This window comes from Eulemur rufifrons, chromosome 18, assembly GCF_041146395.1.
Source record: "Eulemur rufifrons isolate Redbay chromosome 18, OSU_ERuf_1, whole genome shotgun sequence".
NCBI lineage: Eukaryota > Metazoa > Chordata > Mammalia > Primates > Lemuridae > Eulemur > Eulemur rufifrons.
The window spans coordinates 13719310-13738161 of NC_091000.1; the positions used below are offsets into that span (position 1 = coordinate 13719310).

General features: G+C 38.2%; 1 protein-coding gene across 30 annotated transcripts in view; it reads right to left on the reverse strand.

Moving 5' to 3' along the window:
• The window catches only part of SORBS2 (sorbin and SH3 domain containing 2), a 306881-nt gene that overhangs the window by 186683 nt on the left and 101346 nt on the right, over window positions 1–18852 (reverse strand). For 23 of the 30 annotated variants that reach the window (XM_069492986.1, XM_069492961.1, XM_069492967.1 and 20 more), the window contains exon 1: window positions 7106–7816. The exons of the other annotated variants lie outside the window; for them this stretch is intronic. The gene's annotated coding sequence lies outside the window, so the exon portion shown is untranslated. Of the gene's footprint in view, window positions 1–7105; window positions 7817–18852 lie in introns of those variants that run through there. 30 annotated transcript variants of the gene reach the window in all.

The following is an 18852-nucleotide window of genomic DNA, read 5'->3' on the forward strand; positions in this document are numbered from 1 at the left end:
GTGGGATGAGTAAGAAGGAGCAACTAAATGTGATGTTTGTTAAATATCTCTTTGAGAAATAATTTAAGATTACAGGAAATATTTCTGAGAAACTCCAAACAAAATGGCCTTAAAACTCCCTATTTTTTGCTACTTAGCATTACACGCCTAGGTTTTGTGATTTCCTAGAGTCTTCATTAAAAGTCAATACACGTAAAGCTTCAAGATTAGTAGCCAGCACAGAGTATACTATATATAATTTCTTATTATTACTAACAATATCTTTTGGATTGAACAAATTGAATAATTTTTGAATAATATTTCCTGTAGTTTACTGAATGCTGGTGATTCAGGTTTTTTGTTTTCTGGAGTTAATCAGTAGCAGATATTGTGACTGACTGTCTAAGGTCTTCTAGCTCTTATGGTCTTTTAACTTGAAAAGACCTCCTCAGAGACTGACACCTTTTACTATCTTGAACTTTCTGTTTAACTATATTCTAAAGCCTTAAAATAAAGATTTCAAATTTTAAAATTCTAGGTTGAAACTTTTCTTTCATATGCTTATTTTAAAAAGGAAAATTTTAACTCTTTAGTGTTAATTATATTTCTTGATGAATATAACTGTACCCAGAGGCTTTAACAAAGTTAAGAGCAGAAATCAGTTTTTTCTTGTTGTCTGAATTATTCACTACATGATGTGTTACATTTGAGCTTTATCTACGCTACTGGTAATATCCCTGTGTTATATAATTGTTAAAATATAGTGCTTCTCACCAAGAAGGCTATATTTTATTTTTTTAAATAATGGTATTTTCCAAAATTTTAATTTTTTCTTCTGTTTTATGATTTCAAACAATGTCAGAAAAAATTCTAAGTTGTCATTTTATCTCTAAATTCAAACAGCACTTTCTAATTATGTGCCAGCATTAGCACAACATCGAGGGAAGATCTGATTACTGTGAGACATTCATTCATTCAACAAATACTGGCTTCATATTCAATATATTGACCTGTTTGTGGGAGTGTCTACATGTTCCAGCTGCTATTCTAAAGCAAGCTGCATTTTCTCTGTAACCTTTTGTTCTGCATAACCTGTACCTTCTTTTTCCATCCTTTTGCCTTTGGCCACTTTCTTGACCTCCCTTTACCAAAACTGGTTTAAACCGGTGCTCTAGGTATATCACATAACACATATCTATCTATTCAGGCTGTAGCAGAACAACTAAGGGGGTATAGAATTCCATCCTAAGTACTAGTAATGCTATGCTATATAAATTTCCAAGTCTAAGAAGCAAGATACTAAGAAGCAAGTTCTTTTAAAAGTTGCTTATCCCCACAGGACAAAATACATAGTATTTACTAGAGTGCAAGAATGTATCTGAAAGATTAAGTGTACTTGTTTCAGAAAGTGCTCAAACTGCTCACCAGATGACATAGCACAAGAACAGCTGAGGTTATTGTTATCTAATCTCACTTCCCTTGTTAACTTTAGCACAGAGAACTGAAATGATTAGGTGTGAAGGAATCTTGATCATCTACCAAAAAAGCTCACTTTAAAGCAACCAAGTGTTGCTTTCTTAAACTTTTGTTTTTCATTATAATAGTAAAAGTATAGGACCATATAAAGTATTAAGATCTGGACTGAAAACACCCAGTGAGGCAGAAGTAGCTCTTGTCAATAGGTGGAGGACGATTCCTCAGTCAAAGCTGGAGGCGTGTTTCTGCCAACAGGGCTGCTGTCTTTGCAGTGGTCGCCTCTTTAGAGGACTACATGCCTCTGAGAAGCTGCCTATCTTCACCTAGAAATAGGTACAGGAATTTCTTTTTGGAGAAGGACAGAATGAACTTTTATACTAATAAATTTTCTCCAACATGGCCAAAATTTCATTTGTATATTTTTTTCTGAACATTTAAAAAATTTACCGCACCGTTTGGGGAATGGTCATGCTTGAAGGTGCTGACTCGGGGAGGGGGGATGCGAGGAGGGGATGGATATATACCTACATGATGAGTGCAATGCACACTGTCTGGGGAACAGACACGCCTGGAGCTTTGACTTGGGGGGGACAGGTGGTACATGGGCAACGTATGTAACCTGAAATTCTGTATCCCCCATAATAAGATGAAATAAAAAACAAACAAAAAAATTTTACCGCTCTTCATATCATTCCCTGCTTGTGCCCTTAGAGGATTTTTACAAGTGTCACAACTCTTAGTTAGAAGCCTGTTTTTGCTATAGTTTTTTTGGATTCCTTATGGCTCATTCTTACAACTGTATTAGTAGCTCAAGGATGCCAAATTGAGTTTAGCATCAGAAGATTTGGAACCTGAGAGGTTTATGTTGCCTCTGTCCTCAAATTCAGCCATTCCAGAAAAAATTTACTAAGAAAAGGATTCGGAAAAAGAAGAATTATTTCTAACAATTGATTGGATGAACTCTCCTATTCAAAGCAGAGGATCATTATAAGAAAGTAATTTTAATTTATAATTTATTCCAACCATTGAGAAAACATCTCAAAGGAAAGATAGAAGAACTGAACGTCTAGGTTGAATAAAAAAATAAAAAATTTAAAAAGCAGGCAACAATATAAATGAACAGAAAAAAATAAAATATCACTGAAATTTTCAAATAATGTTTATTAAAAATAAATTTTCCTAAGTTATAACATGGATGTAAAAAAAGAAATTAGGAAATATAATGAAAATATTACTAGGGTTTTTCCTCTTCCTTTTCTCTTTTCTTTTCTTTTTTTTTTAGGTAGGAAAGTTTTTCTTGAAAGTAAGATCCTTGGTTAGATTTAGGAAAAGTGAAAGCTTTCTGAGATTTGCTCAAATAATGCTACTCAAAGGTGCAGAACTAATGCTGGACCTATGTACACCTGACTCCTATAGGGACGAGGAAACCAATGACCTTTGGCTAAAAGTCCTAATTGATAAACTATTATATTTCTGTGTTGAAGACTAGAGCATGGTAAAGTGTGGTACAGTTCTATTTGGATATACCACACTGCTAAATCCCAAAATAAAAACCTGTCTTTGCTGGTTCACTGTCATTTATTCAACTAATATCACCTTAATTGAACTTAAGCTGGAATGAAAGTTCTTATTTGCCAATATTTAGAATTCAGTAGTTACAGAAGTGCTTTCCTACAACTAAATGCATATGTCTTAACTTTTTCAGAAATAATATAAATAAGGACATTTTTAAAATCTCAGTATAATTTTTGGCAGTGATAGTTTAGGACTTAATAGGCACGTGCATAATTAAATTATTAGTTTGAGTAACTTTTAGAAATTTATCTAATACAATCATATATTACAACTCTTCATTATAAAATGCAAGTGCAACTCATCTCATTGCACTATCAGTATAGTAATACATAAATTAGATCTTCAAAATATTATAAATTACTTAAAATATAAAATATTAAAAATAGTACAACATATTATGGAATCATGTTTTCTGAAATCTAATTACTATATACAATTTAAAATAATTGATTAAATGATTAGTCTTTAAGATGGATAGAACCAATTCCAACTTTAGCTATTACATAATTATAGCATGCTGTACATTAAAATCAGCTGGAAAATGGCCAAAATAAAGCTTTAAAGGACAGCATGATGATTAAGAATTGCTATTATCTTATTTTTATTTGAAAATTCAATGCTATTAATATATGAATATGAAAATGTCTAGTAATAAGAATTTAAGTAATTTCCTAAATATTTTATAAATTCCAAACATCTGGAAGTTTTAAGCCTCCTAATGATTTGTTCTTTGTACACAAAAATTCATACAATATTAATTAGAACTTTTGCTTCCAACATGGATAACTTAGAGATAAGGGATTATATATTTATTACTTCTTAATAAAATTAGTGACACATTCTTAGTTTTGATTATAGCATTGTGGCAATTTTTCCATAAAAAAGCTATTGAGATTAGGCTTCTCTAAAAAAAAAAAAAAAAAAAAATCATGCCATCTACCGTAGAATAGGAGGTGGGAAGTCTCTACAACCAAAACTATGTCTGTATCAGAAGTGATACTAAGAATATTCTCTCCCTCACCCAGGAACTCAAGTTGTAGGGAAATGTAATGTAACTAGTGATACCAGTAACCTTTCAGGTTTATTTAGGAAAATTAAAAGAAATTTTGCTATTGTAGACTTTATTTCAATTATTTCGTTTCTTTCCAGTTCACCTTTATTTTCTTCTAGTTGTACTATGAAAAACAATTTCATAAGTATTTTATATTAATCAGCTGCTAATCATCATCAATTCAACATTGGTTTTAAATAGCCTGATTTTATAGCAAATTTCAAATTGGATTATTTTCTATACTTATTTTCCCTTATAAATTTTTAGAATATACCTATAGATAGTAAAATAGTATTATCTGTATACTAAAACTTCCAAGTTATTTTGTTTAAAACATATATGTGTAAAATTTCCCCTGAGAAATTCTGATCTAAGACATTTATTAGCATTTATGACATTGTGATCCTAAAGTCATATTTTCATATCAAAGAAGTCAAAGCCTCATTGTTTTTTAAATGTTTTGAGTTTCTCTGATATAAGGCAGTATTAGGGCTTCTATTTTGAGGGTAAGTCTACATTTACAGTAACTAACAAGAAAATAGTGACATCTGAGGTTACCAGCACGATGTCTGAACGCCAAGTTCTACACACTGGACAAAGTTCTTTAGAATAAGAAGTCAGCAAAACTCTGGAAGGCTATGAGCAGAAACAAATGCAATATGGTGCAGTAGACAGAACTATAGACATAAGATTCAGATGTAGCCAAAGGAGGTGGTGAGGAACAGTCTGGGGAAACATCCTAACTGGATTTTGAAGGACACATGAAAGCAGCTACTGCCATAGGGAGGATTTAAAAGAAAAGTCTGTCAGAGGGCATTGCATTTTCGAAAGTTTGACATAGTGTGTTTTGGAAATTACAAAAATTTGATATCGTCAGCAGGAGAGTGGGAAAGTGGCATAAAATAAGAATCCCCAAATAGACAAAAGCCAAGGTGCAAAGTCTTGATAGGTGGGGATGATATCTCTGAATCTGGTTCTTGAAATTGTTGATTTAATAACCAGGCAGGGGTGCTGTGCAGAATTGGACTAAGAATGCTCATCTTTCACAGCATATCACCTTAAAAGGTTACTAGTGCAGGGAAAAAATAGCATAGGTATAAAGTATGAGTCATTTTTCTCATGGGCTAAATAAGGCTTTTGTCACATATGGCACTACCATAAAGGCAACAGGGCACAGCGGTCAGGTGTGCCTTAGCTATTGCTACAACTGTTCTCAAATCCCCCCGCCCAAAAAAATACAAAATCACTTTCTTGATGCAGCTTTCTGAATTGTGTTAATTCTAAGAATTCCTGTGGCGGTGCAATGGGCTGAAGCGAGTTAAACTGGAGAGACACTTTCTCTTACCTTTCAATTTGCTCAAATAGAGTCACTTATCTGGCTGGTATTTTTCACTCATAGAATTTGACTGAAAACTAAGTCTGTTCATTTAGTTTTTCTTTGAAAGTTAAACATAAGCGAAGTACAAGGCCACCACCTCACCATTTTATCTCAAACAACCATCCTCATACAGGCATGTTCCTATTTGTTCTTGGCATTAAATACGCAGACGTGGTTCTCTCCACTGCGATTGCTTAGTCTGTGTCTTTATATCTCGAATATTGGTGACATTTAGAAGAAAAGTTTTGAAAAATTCTCTCTATAAGCTTTATAATTCCCTTATCAGAGGGCATATTAGCATTGCTATGTCTGTGAAACAGGTGATTCATGCTCAGATGTATCGATGAAAATTATACTTAAAATTCTGAAGAGCTTCCCTGTTATCCATATTTTGGGGGAATAAGGTAGCAAATAAAAATATATTTCTTAGAAGCAGATCTCAGTTGCAATTTATTTTAGATTTCATGGTAGATTCCACCTTTAGCAGGTAGAGGTTTTATTCAAAATTTTCAACCAAATATTTTTCATCAAATATTTTCAATAGCATTATAAATGATCTGACAAATCTGGTAGACCAAAAAAAGGAATGGACTTAGGTAAAGCTGAAATGCTGCTGAAACAGAATTTAATCATTACTTGGTCATTTCCTTACCAGGGATTTTGATTTGACTGACCAGTTTCAATCCACAGTAACAGCTTTGTTCCTAAGAGACTTTAAATCAAAGAAATACTCACTACAGGGCAATTCCTACTGCAATTCAAAGTCTGTGCTATTATTACGAAGCAACTGACAGCAAATATTCGTGCACATTTGTATGAGGTGTGTGGTGTTTTTGGCCTCACTCTCCATCTCTGAAACCTATCTGCTTGTGAGAAAAATCGTGTAATAAAAGAAGTTTTACCGCCACATACTATAGCTGTGCTGGAACTCAATGCGGAGACTTCACTTCCTTTCTTTCCTTGGATTCTGAGCCGGGGGAGCACAATGGGGGTGTTGTGCTCTGGGCTAGCGTGGCATGCATGATACTCTGGAAGGAGGTGTGAACAGCTTCCAATACCTACACTGTTTGCTTTACAACTACCCAGAATTAAATCAAACAGCACACCAAGACACTCAGTCCAGAATAAGCAAGTACAAAATCCACTGGCTACTATGACCTACATAGGGAATGGAATTTCTTAATTTAAATATATACATAGGTGTGTTAAGAGTTAAATAAACCATTTACAAGGCTTAAAAAGAAAGGTTTCACAATTTACATGCTGCTAGTTTTCCACACAGTTCTCTTAATATATGTCAAAGTACAGGTCATAAAAGAATCCATTGTTTGGAAGAGAGAAAGGCTGTTGGCTATGCAGACTGGTCAGAATGGCAAGCCGTCATAGTGTGTTAGAACAGCAAATATTTATCTGAAACTCGAAGGCATATCAATAATGCTTTTTATCACACAATTTCTAGAACCTAAATTCACTGAAACAAGTTTATGTCTCTGACAATATTTTGCACAAATGTCTGTGTGTGTGTCTCTGTGTGTGTGTCTGTCTTTGGTAAATGCAGATCACACAATCAATGCAAATCTTTCAGGTTAAGTTTTGCTTCTGTTATTTTTTTATGCTGTGCTTTCAAAAAGGCCAGAAAAGCTTACCTCTGTCAGTCTAGTGGGATGCCCAGGAAGCCCCTTCTCCGCCTCGGCCTCCGCGTGCAGGCAGATGCCCCGTGAGCCAACGATCTGCTAACAGGAAGCAGGTAAGCCCGAGCGCGTCCCCTGCGTTCCAGCCCAGTGCCCGGCTGAGCACACACCTGCCGCTCATACGCCCCAGCCACGCACAGGACCACTGTTAGCTGACGGCAGCACCCTCCTTTCGGATCCCTAGTTTTCAGGGTGAGCAGCTAGGGAGCTGCTGAGATAACATTGCGGGGAAGGCTTGCCTTCCCCAGACAAAAACCTTTGCTGCTGCCTGATAGCAGATATGCAGCACTCTGCATTCCACCTTCTGCAATCAGCTAATTGCAACAGCAGTCAACAGCTTGTCCAAACGGCAGCTTGCAGGCATGCGTGGCTGTAATAACTGTATACCAACATGCCCCTTGCTCCTCTCTCCTCTGAATAGATGTTTAAAAAACGCTTCTCCCGGGATAAAGCTCAGCAGAATATCCCACACTGTTTTCCATAAGTAAAATGGCTGGTCCTCTCAGCGCTGCCGCAGACAGCTCATTGGGTTCCACTGGCTTTTCGTAGCCATAGCAACAACCAACAGACAGACTCAGGCAGCAGGCATGGCTGGTCATGTGCAGTGCACCGACACAGCTTGTTAATTTCTTTTCATCGAACTCATCATTTTTTGAGGAGGGTAGCTTCCGCTATCTTTCGAGGCATTTCACCAACAGGACGAGTCCCGGCTTTCCTGAAGAACTTTTTGTTATAGGAGCCAGTGCTGTGTATGAAATCGAGGAAGGGAATTCAGCCCTATTAGCGTCTATCCAGGTTAACAATATGCAAATCACTCGAGAGACACTAATTGGAAGCATTGTTAAAACAGGTTCTATCTTCAAGTCATAGACTAAGTGCAAAGGAGATTGGGAGATGGGGGCACTTATGCATTATTGTTTTAAAATGATAATCTTGTAGCTGCTTACCTGAAACAAAATCCTGTGAATTGTTATATGTGGTCAAAATAATAACTAAACCAGGGAGGATATTCTAACAGGATCTTTAAATATCCATTTATTTATGGTTCCTTTTATCTTCCTATTTTAATATGCTTTTTATACAATTTAGAATAAAATTTCTAAAAAAATCCCTATTGTTTCTACTGCAGAAAATGATTCTTTAACTCAATTTTAATTTATTTGTAATTTAAAAATATTAAAAAAATCCAAACCTAATTAAAAACCCTTTGATTTTAAACACTACCTTCAAGGCAGGAATAGTTTTACTTCCTCAGTAAGATGGATAACATTCCTCCCTTCCTTAAAATTTTCCCTCCTCTGGGAATCTCCCATGAGTAATGCCATTAACAATTTAAACCTTCTGCAACGCCCCCAGTCTTTTCTTCCCTTTCAATACTGTGTCACCAGTCATATTCTATCTGATATATTTTCAAGGCACTGCCCTATTTATTTTTGTTTCTAGCAATCTGTTTGAAATAGTTGTGTTAACCTTTGGACTTGTTTCATTTGCTAGTCGTCATTGATTTAGTAGTTTGTAAATATTGCATTTCCCTGCCCATGTGAACACAGCTACCTAAAAGGTTCACAATCAGACCTCACCCCCAGCCCTTTTCTGCCTTCTCCCTTATCTTCGACACCTTGGCCAGATCGACCACCTCCGCTCATGACACCCCCAGGTGCAGTTTGCAGGGGTGGCCTATTCCGTGCCTGCACCCTAGAGGGGATCTCCCTTTACTCTTACGGGACCTGTCACACCCTGCTGACTTATTAGCAGCTTTCCTTTCACGTTCAGCTCCCAGACTGCTCTGTCAACTCCCTAAAAGCCAACCTGGTCCAAGTCTTATTTGTCTTCCATGCTCGGAATTTTCTAATTTCTCAATAAATTTTGGATGAGGACCCACAACCCTGTATGCACAGGTACTGAATGATTGGATAGTGTGAAGTCTGTGTTTTAATTCACCTTTTCAATATCACACATCTGTTGACCTATCACTTTAGAAGAAGTTAACGTTCTTGATTAAATGTTGGCACATTACAAAAAGATGTCAAGAAAACTCTTAAGTTCACTTGATATTTTTAGGGTGGCTTTTCTTTTCATGGTATGTATGAAAATGTCTTTAGACCCTCACACTTGGTTGATTGTTCAGCTTGGTGTAAGAATCTTTGACATCGTTTTCCTGTGGAAGTTTGAAGGTCTTCTTCCTTTACCTTGTATCTCCTTCTCCACTGCCCCCACCTCCCCCTCCTCCAAAGAAGAAAACCAGAAACCCCCCCAAGCTGCACAGGACTAGAGCTAGGAAGCTGGCAGGGCCTGAGATGAATCTCTTTCCTCTCTTCACTCCGTGGTGTCCCTCATGGCATCTCTGGCGATCGCCCCACATCACCCCGTGCAGCAAACGCTCTGTTCCTCCAGTGCCTCTCTCCCCGCCCCTTCCCCCCGGAACTCCGTCTGCCTGGCCCCTCAGTGCTGTGCTGCACCTCAGGCTCTGCTCTACCCAAGTCTCTGACGTTCATTCTCCTTCCAAACATGTCATTTTAAAATGGGCTAAGTACAGATTCCTAAGAGGTAAGTATGACTTTCCCAGCTCATCTTTCTGAGTCATAAGAGACCTGCTACGTTGCCAGCAGCTTCATACTTGGATTGTCCCGTGCCTTGGTCTAATCAACTATGGTAGGAATGCTCAGCATTATCTAGTTTTAGAATTTTTCCAATATAATAGGTGCAGAGTAATAGCTCATGATTGTTTTACCTGTGTTTCTCTAAATACTGACTAAATGAACATCTCTTCATTTTTCAGGGTGTTTTGGGTTACCTCTTCTGTACATTTCTGTTCATAGCTTTTGCCTGTTTTCTCTATTGAAGTTACTGTCTTAGTGTGGATTTTCTTTTCTTTTCTTTTCTTTTTTTTTGGGGGAGTGTGGGGACAGGGTCTCACTCTGTGTGTCGTGCTAGAGTACAGAGGCATCATCATAGCTCACTGCAACCTCAAACTCCCGGGCTCAAGTGATCCTCCTGTCTCAGCTTCCCAAGTAGCTGGGACTATAGGAATGCACTTCCACATCCAGCTAATTTTTCTATTTTTAGTAGAGATGGGGGTCTTGGTCAGGCTGGTCTCGAACTCCTGACCTCTAGTGATCCTTCCACTTCAGCCTCCCAGAGTGCTAGGATTACAGGCGTGAGCCACTATGCCTGGCCCCTTAGTGTGGAATTTTAAGCAAAGTGGTCATAAACAGTATTTAAAAAAATTTTTTTTTAGATATCTAAACACTATAATTAAATCTGTTACATGATTAAAAGTTAATAAGATGTCCATTGACATATAAAGAGAACACTGTAATTCACACTGCTAATTGTTTTGTTTCTATTATGAAATAAAAATGCAGGACGTGGTTGAAAAATCTCCATTCAGAAATTGTTTTCAGTATGAAAGCATATACTATCACACCTTAATATGATTTTCTCAAACAAATACAATATTTGTTTAGAAAGATTTTTCAAACAAATGTAATACTCTTAGAATATGCATAGATCAGTCTATCTTCTATTTTAAGAGTTAAATTATACCACATACACACCACATATCAATCATCTATCATCTCTATTAATCTATTGAGGGCAAGTACAATGTGCAAAATTATAACACCTGGTGAACCTTAGGTGAAAAATATTTCCAGTTTAGTTCTTTCCACTTTTCTGAAGGTGGAATTTTTTCTTCTCAAGATAAAAAGTTTTAAAAAATTAAATAAAATGAGAATAAAAAATAGTATTTAGAACAGACCCAGAAGATTTAAGATGAAGATGACTTGATGGGGACATAACTGTTTACTAGAGTTGAAACTAAAGAAATTGGTAAGTTATGGATTAACTGTGGTTATTATCATTATTATTAAGAGACTACTTTGGTAGAGAGTACTAAAAATATTTTACACTTTCTTGAAAGAAGTTTGCTCTTTCCTTACATTTACTGCTTCCCTGTAGCCTGATCTTAAGCTACTTATCCTCTGGTCCCCGTGTTGCAATCCTTAGTCTGGTTCCTTCATTGCTATAAAAACTCCACAAGATCATCACTGCTCGAAGCAGCATGTTCTTCTCCAGTCACATCTAATTCTATAGACTCCACAGCTGGGATCCACCAAAGGATCCAGTCCCTGGTACAACAAAGAAACTCTTTGTATGATTTAGAGAATGGAACTTAAGCATGGTTTGTTTATGGGGTAACACAGACTTTTGTAAAGGTTACACTGAATTTTCTAATTTCTAATAACAAATAAAATAGAATATCTCAAAGGTTGTTCCTAAACCTTGCATATTTCATTATTTTCACAATGACATGAACAAGATGTTGCTAAACGAGACCATAATGGGAAGCGTGACACTACCTTGGACAGGATTAGGAAGAGATTTGGAATATCTCGGTAAAGCAAATTGGATTTATTTCTAAGATCATTCTCTACAATATAGGTACTGGAAAGCGGGCTGACCCACAAGCTATTAATCAGATGCCTTCACATCCTCTGAGGAAGTCTGACCCTGATTAGTATCCAGAATGCCCTTGCTGAATCAGAGGGACCTGAAACCAAAACAAACCTAGCAGAGTGAAGGGTTTATGGAAATCTACTTAGTAAATGAGTTAAAAATGAGAAAATGATTATGGAACAACAAAACCTCACCAGAGGACAAATGATAAGAATGTAAATGTCAGCAATATGAAACTGCTTTTAAAAAATTGGAAATAAAGAAAAACTTAACACAAAAATACTGTACGTGCGCCATAGAAGAAAAGTCCATTTGTAGTTACCAGAAGGCCCTAGAAGTTCTGTATCCTCTCTAGATTAAGAGGACTATGGAAAATGTGGCCAGAGGTACAGGAAGAAGGCTTAGCTAGTCCTAACTCTGGGGAACCTGGCCTTGACTGGCTAATAGTAACAACATTGTTTAAAATATTTCAGGTGTATCAAGCACTAGGTTTGCAAGCGACTATGACTGCAGTAGCTTACAGTAACTCCTCTGTCTCAAGATGTGCATTAATATGTGCCAGTATCAGGTGGGGGAAAAATTATGGTGCTACCCAATAACAACAACAATAACAAAACAGTAACCCACAATTAACAGCCCTCCTATCCCTGCAAACCCTGCTAACTAAACCCAAACACAAATATGTTTTGCTGTCTCCAGCTAAAGAAAAGTACTCTTGGCTTTTATTAAACCCACGATGTGAGACACTGTGCGAGCGATATAGAAAAGGCTGCACTTGCTCCCAAGGAATTTGATTGTTTGTACTCCATAATGATAAGCTTAAAAAGCGACCTGGAAAGAGGGCCGATTGCCTTCACTCTCCTGTGAGGGGCCATGCTTTGTTCTCGGAGAGGCACTCTGACCAAATTAACAGAGTGTATCTCCAATGACCTTTCCCGCTTAGCATTGTGTCCTACGGAAACAGTGGCTCCCAGGTACTTCCAGGCAGTGTGCCACGATGCCCAACCACACAGAAAAAGCTGCGGGCTCTGCCGTCACAGCGTTATTGAATTAGTAACGAAACACATCAGCCTCGGCAAACAAAAGCCTGGCGAGAAGCATTTTAAACAAATGCTGCTGGTTTCACCTGAACCACTGGAACAAATTAGGAGGCACAGGGTGAAACTTGGCAGCTTCCGTAAACTCTGAAGAGGCAAATGCCAAAGCCCTCAGCAGCCAAATTGTTCAAATCTCAGAGAAATGAAAACTAGAGGGGTCACCTTTTGCCTTTTAGAAGCACTTCTGCTATAACTGTTCAGTGAGATTCATTCATCAAAATAATAAAATGGGCCTGCCTGAGTAATATACTACATGGCACATGATTTAGAATCCAATGGTCTGATACCAAGTCAGAAAAATAGCTGAAAAACAAAAACCCCCAAATCACCTTAGACATAGTAGACGCTCAGTTAAAGGCCTACCAGGGATAGCATACACAGCCAGGAAAAATAAACTATGCACCCTTGCAGAATATTCGACAGGAGACCTATTTTATGACTTTGCTTGAAGCAGCATATTCTTCTCCAGTCATGGTTAGGACTGTAACCTAGAATGGTAATTATTTTACTACATCTCCCCAAATCAGAATTCAGTTCCTATGCTTTGAAAAGTATCATTCTGACACCCTAATTTCTGCATAGTTACCCTGAACTGCTATCACTTACCACAACAAAGGAAGATTAACTTGAGAAACATTCCTTGTGGTTTTAAAGTAGCACAAAATATCATTTCACAACCAATTTTACTATAAGCACGAGGGTGGATTAAAATAACTCTTCTAAGAGCTGACACCTAAACTGTGTCTTGAAGGACATGGAGGACGTAATGAGGGAAAGACACAGAAAAGGGTCCACAGACCAAGAGAACAACATGAGCCAAGTCTAAGTTACGTGAGGCGGCTTGGTGCATTTTTCTTTCATAAATTAGATGAGATGAATATATCCTTTGAAATAAGATATGAAAAATTTTTAAACTCAACAATTGTAAACAAATTCAGGTTCGTTTTTCAATTTTTGGTAACACTTAAGAAATAGTCTAAGCACAAGATTAGGATTGGCTACATATAAGAGAAAACCTAAATAAGAGTGCTGAAGCAAGACAGAGGTAAGTTTTTCTCTCTTGAAGACATGAGAGACAAGCAGTCCAGGGCTAGTGGAAAACTGGCCCCACGATTTTCAGGACTCCAGCTTCTTCTCTCTGTTCTGGCATCTTTAGAAAATGGTTTCTATCCTCAAGCAGTCCTCACGGTCTAGAATGGCTACTTGCACTCCAGCCATCATGTCCACGCTCCGGGCGAGAGGAAGAGAGGGAGAGCTAAGGGGCACATTTTCCATTCGAACTGGCCTCTTTTAAAGAATTTTCCACAACTCCCACCCAACACTTCTGCTGATAACTATTGTCTGCCTCTAATTACAAGTGATGCTTAAAAATGTAGTCTTTTAGCTGGGCAGACTGTGGCCCCAGACGAATCAGTGCTCAAGCATTGAGAAAGAGAGAATGGGTAGTGGATAGACAACAAGCTGCCTCTGCCAGATAGGGTCAGCCCTGGGTCTGAAGACAGAAATATCTCATTTCTGGACATTGTCAGTGAGCCTTTAGTCTATTGGACTTGTCAGGGATTCAGTCACATCAATAACCTCCTCACGATTTTTGAAGAGAATCTCCCTTAAACTTCATTCTCAGTTATTTTCTCGAGTGTTTCTGACCTTGCCAAACATCTGTCAGTGTCAGGATCACCAGGGCCAACGTGCAGGTTAAGGAAGTGCCCTTGCTTTCTGGAAAGAGGAGCAATCGTACATCAGAGGCGTACTTGCCTGCGGAGCCACTGTGGCTCTCAGCATGGACTCAAAGCATTGCTCAGCTCTCCTTACACTGGTTTCATATCAGTATCTCAAAACTTATCTATTCATTCACCCATCCATTGGACAAATAAATAAACTGCTTGGATTCCAATGGTCTGCTATGTATTAGCTGTGTGATCTTGTTCAGAACACTTGACTTCTTTGTGACTGTTTCCTCATATACAGAAAAAAGGATAATAATATTATCTAATAGGGTTGTTGTAGAATTGCTCCAATTGTAGAATTTCAATTCATTTAATTGAAATGAATTAATTGATTATATAAAATTATATAAAATAATATTAGGCCTTACTTTATATTTTTGTTTCTCATATTTACAGCACAGCTACTACATGGCAGCATTGGGGTGGGCACAGACCTCTGGGACCTTCTAATGCAGCTGGAAAGACTAGATGCACATAGACCAGAGCGTCAGAAAGAAATGCCAGTTCACGTGCTGGTCAAGAGAATGGTGCAGACGGTGAGGGCCGATGGGGTTCAGCAGAGGAGGAGCAGGCGCTAGCGTCATCATGGGAATCGCGGGGCACCTGGCACTTTATCTGGCGACGCAGATCTGTGTGGACAGTCACTGGGAGAACTTTTCATTCCCCTTCCTGCAATTTTTATGCGGTCTTTTTCAAGGTCGTATATTTGTGAAACAGAAAAGTTATAAATGAATGAGCCAGGCTGTTTTGTCCGTGGTTTGAGATGAAGGCCAAGAAAAGCCAGCAGATTGGATCTCAGAAACTGGTTCAGCCACTGAAGAGAGATAACTTTAATCTTAACAGTCTGCAGCTATCCCGCATCTGAGGTTGAGAGTACCTCACTCTAGTTAGGTGACCCTGGGCAATTTGATTAACCTTCATGGTGCTCATGTTTTGCATCAAAATTGTTATGGTTCTTGTATTTATTTCCCAGGGCTGCTGTAGCCAAGTACCACGAACTAGGTGGCTGAAAACAACAGAAACTTTGTCTCCATTTTGGAGGTTGTAAGTCTGAAATCGAGATGATGGCAGGACCGGGCTCTCCCTGAAGGCTACAGGGAAGGCTCCTTCCCAGCATCTACCCACCTTCCGGTGTTCCTTGGCTGTGGTGGTATAACTCCAATCTCTGCCTCCATCATCACATAAGCATCTCCCTGTGCATGTTGGTATCCAGATTTCTCTTTCCTTATAAGGACAATGCTCACTGGATTAGGGCCCACCTTAATCTATATGACCTCATCTTAACCTGATGACATCTGCAAAGACCCTATTCCCAAATAAGGTGACACTCACAGCTTCAGACCCTATTTCCAAATAAGGTGACATTCACAGGTTCAGACCCTATTTCCAAATAAGGTGACATTCACAGGTTCTGGGACTTAGGACTTCCATATATCTTTTGAAGGGACATTATTCAACCCATAATAGTTATGGTGTTACAGCTGCCATTCTTTTTGGGAAAAAAAGTTGTTGCTTTCTATCCAGGTGGGTCTGAGAAGGACTAAAGCATGGACAGCTTGGCTGAACTCAATTAGCAAATGAATGAATTCCCAGGACACTGGTGGAAAATGTCAAACAAACTGTGTAACTAGATTTTTTTTTTTCTTTCCTATACTGAATTGACCAAGAGATTCCTTTACTGGATTTAGACTGAATTGACGAGTATAAAGTTGAAGCAACAACAAAAAGAAACAAAGGTGATACGTTGAAAAGATCCTACCAAATCTCCTCCGGAATGATTGTGTTTTTCCAGAAGAGTCTTCCAAAGGAACAAATCTCCCAACCCATACTCTTAAGATGTCAAAGTGTGTCCTCCCCGAAGCATGGTTTCTGAGATCAATCGGTGACCTTCTCTTCATCAATTTCTTAGAGAAAACACACATGATTTCATTGTATCTTCAAAGGCAGGAAGTGCTTCCTAATTCAGACTCTCCAAGACCTTATACCATCCTCAGGATATAGGTCACGTCCTTTGGCAGCTTCAGACAAACGGTAACTAAAACAGTTATTGCAGCTTTCAAAAGCCTAAAATCTCAGAGAATTATTAGGCACATAGAGAACATCTTATTTTTATTTGTTCATTTTGTTCTGTTTTTGCCTATATTGAACATCATTTATAATGTCTAAGTATAGTGTAATAACAGTCAATGTAATTTATTTAGCAGATTATTACGTGCCAGGCACTATGCTACAAGTTTCATAAATATTAAATCTGTGCCTTACAGAAAACCTGCCAAGTAGGAAGCATTTTTGTTTGACAGGTGAGAAATTAGGCTTAGAAAAGTTATGACTTCCAAGGTTAAAGAATCACATGATTTTTCTTCTATAGTGAATTTCTTATTTCACCACTGCTTTAATTCATTTTCTGTAAATATAGAGACTCCTCGGTTTTGTTTGGATCAGATTACTGAAAGTACACCAGAAAGGAATGTTGATGTTCCCAAACCTTTTCTTTTGCCATTGATTTAGTATAAATCATGTTGATCATTTTTATTATAATTTCTACATCTTGAAATAAAGGTATAATTTTCATTGCTTTAAGGCACTGCAGATAGGCCTGGGGAAGGGGAGAAAGCATTATCACAATTTAGATGCCAGATTATTTTACAAGCAACAGTATCACTTGAAAATCAAACTACAGAATTGCTCTGAGGTGAATGAAACAATTTCTGTTTCCAACCGTTCTTTACATTGGGTCTAAGTCCACTGTGAAGAAAAGAATAATGGCTTTGATTTTCTCTCAGTTGCAATGACCTAGCTCACTCAAGATTTCCTCTCTCTGCTGTAGGACATCTTCACCTAAAACTCCTATGAAGTGAACTATCCCGGGTCACCACAGGGAATCTTTCTCGGTTAATTAAACAAGCTGGGCTGAAAGCCTTTAAAGTCCATAGCCTAACAAGCCAAACAAGAACTTCATTCCAGCAAAGTCTAAGTGCAGAAGCGACATTTCAGTCAGCGACATTTTAATCAGTGACTCCTCATCAAATGTGGACTCGGATAAAATTCTTTTAAATTCATTTTGCTACATCCATGCATTTATAGCACAACAAACATTTCTTAGCGCTCATATGCTCTGCAAAGCAGGGGGTTTTCCCTAAAGGTTTCCCTCCCAGTGCGGACTTGGTGGAAGTGGCCGTCAGACATCTCACCTGGCTGAGGTATGTGCGCGCATTGATCCTTCATACCTGTTATTCAGGTTATGCTGGTCTAGGATAAACACAACTCCAGGACCACAGGTAGGCCTGTCAGCATGATGTGGAAATCTTTTTCAAGTTTCCTTTTAAATATTTTCTTTTTTCTTTGTCCTATATGTTTGTCACATACAAGTCTTCATAATTTCTAAACAAAATGGGTAGGTCATGTGAGCTAGCGAGTATAAGAACATTTATTGGAAGGAACAATTGAAAATATTTGAAATTGTGATTAACTTGCAGAATCAAGACCCTTCTTTCTCTGCCTTGCAGGGTCAGTGGGAAAAGAGGAAGGATAAAAGGCCAATGAAATCACACTAATTTATTCAACAAATATTCTTCCTAGTTCTGTGATGTGCCAGGCACTGTAATCAGGTGAAATAACATTCAAATGGGAACTGGAAGACTGGATTTACTATAAAACCTGTCCCAAATTTTATGGTCATGAGCAAATAATGACTTTACATTTCCCAATTCTTTGATTTGTAGACTGGGGATGATTTAGGCCCCATGCTCACTCACAAGTTATTATGAGCATCAGATGAATCTTTTCACTGGTTAGCATAAAGGGCATCGCAGATGAAATGCACTTTGTTTTTCTTCTGCACTGTTACCACTGTACCCCACCCCCACAACTGTCATCATCATCATCATCATCATCATTGTCTCTGCTGTCTTAGGTTGATTCTCTAGAAACGTATGATAAGGAGGAGATTTACTAAAGGGGGTAAGGGAACTGTTGAGGAAAAATTGGACAGAGAGAGAAGGTGAACAGAAGTCACAGGAAGCTATGGTGCTGGGATGACACTTCCAAGTTGTCCAAAGGAAGAGAAGGAGGTTGGGCCTTTATACCCTTACATCCACTCATTGCATGCAGGCTGCCTCCAGGGAGGAGGCATAACTTTGGGTGAACCCACTCTCGAAGAGGGAATCAGTTGTGAGCCTTCAGCAATGCACACTGGGGGCTGGGTGAGGGGGCACCCTGGTCCTGAAGGGGGGATAGGAGAGATTGTAGTGTCCACTAAAATCATCATCATCATCATGATCTGGGGATGAAACCTTCAAGAAGTACTTGGAGGCACATAATCATTTCATTCTTTTTCCATAACACAACAAAGAAAGAAAGGACAGAGTTGCCCTGATAGGTAGCACAAAACTGTAGCTCAACTTCAAAAGCATCTTAGCGT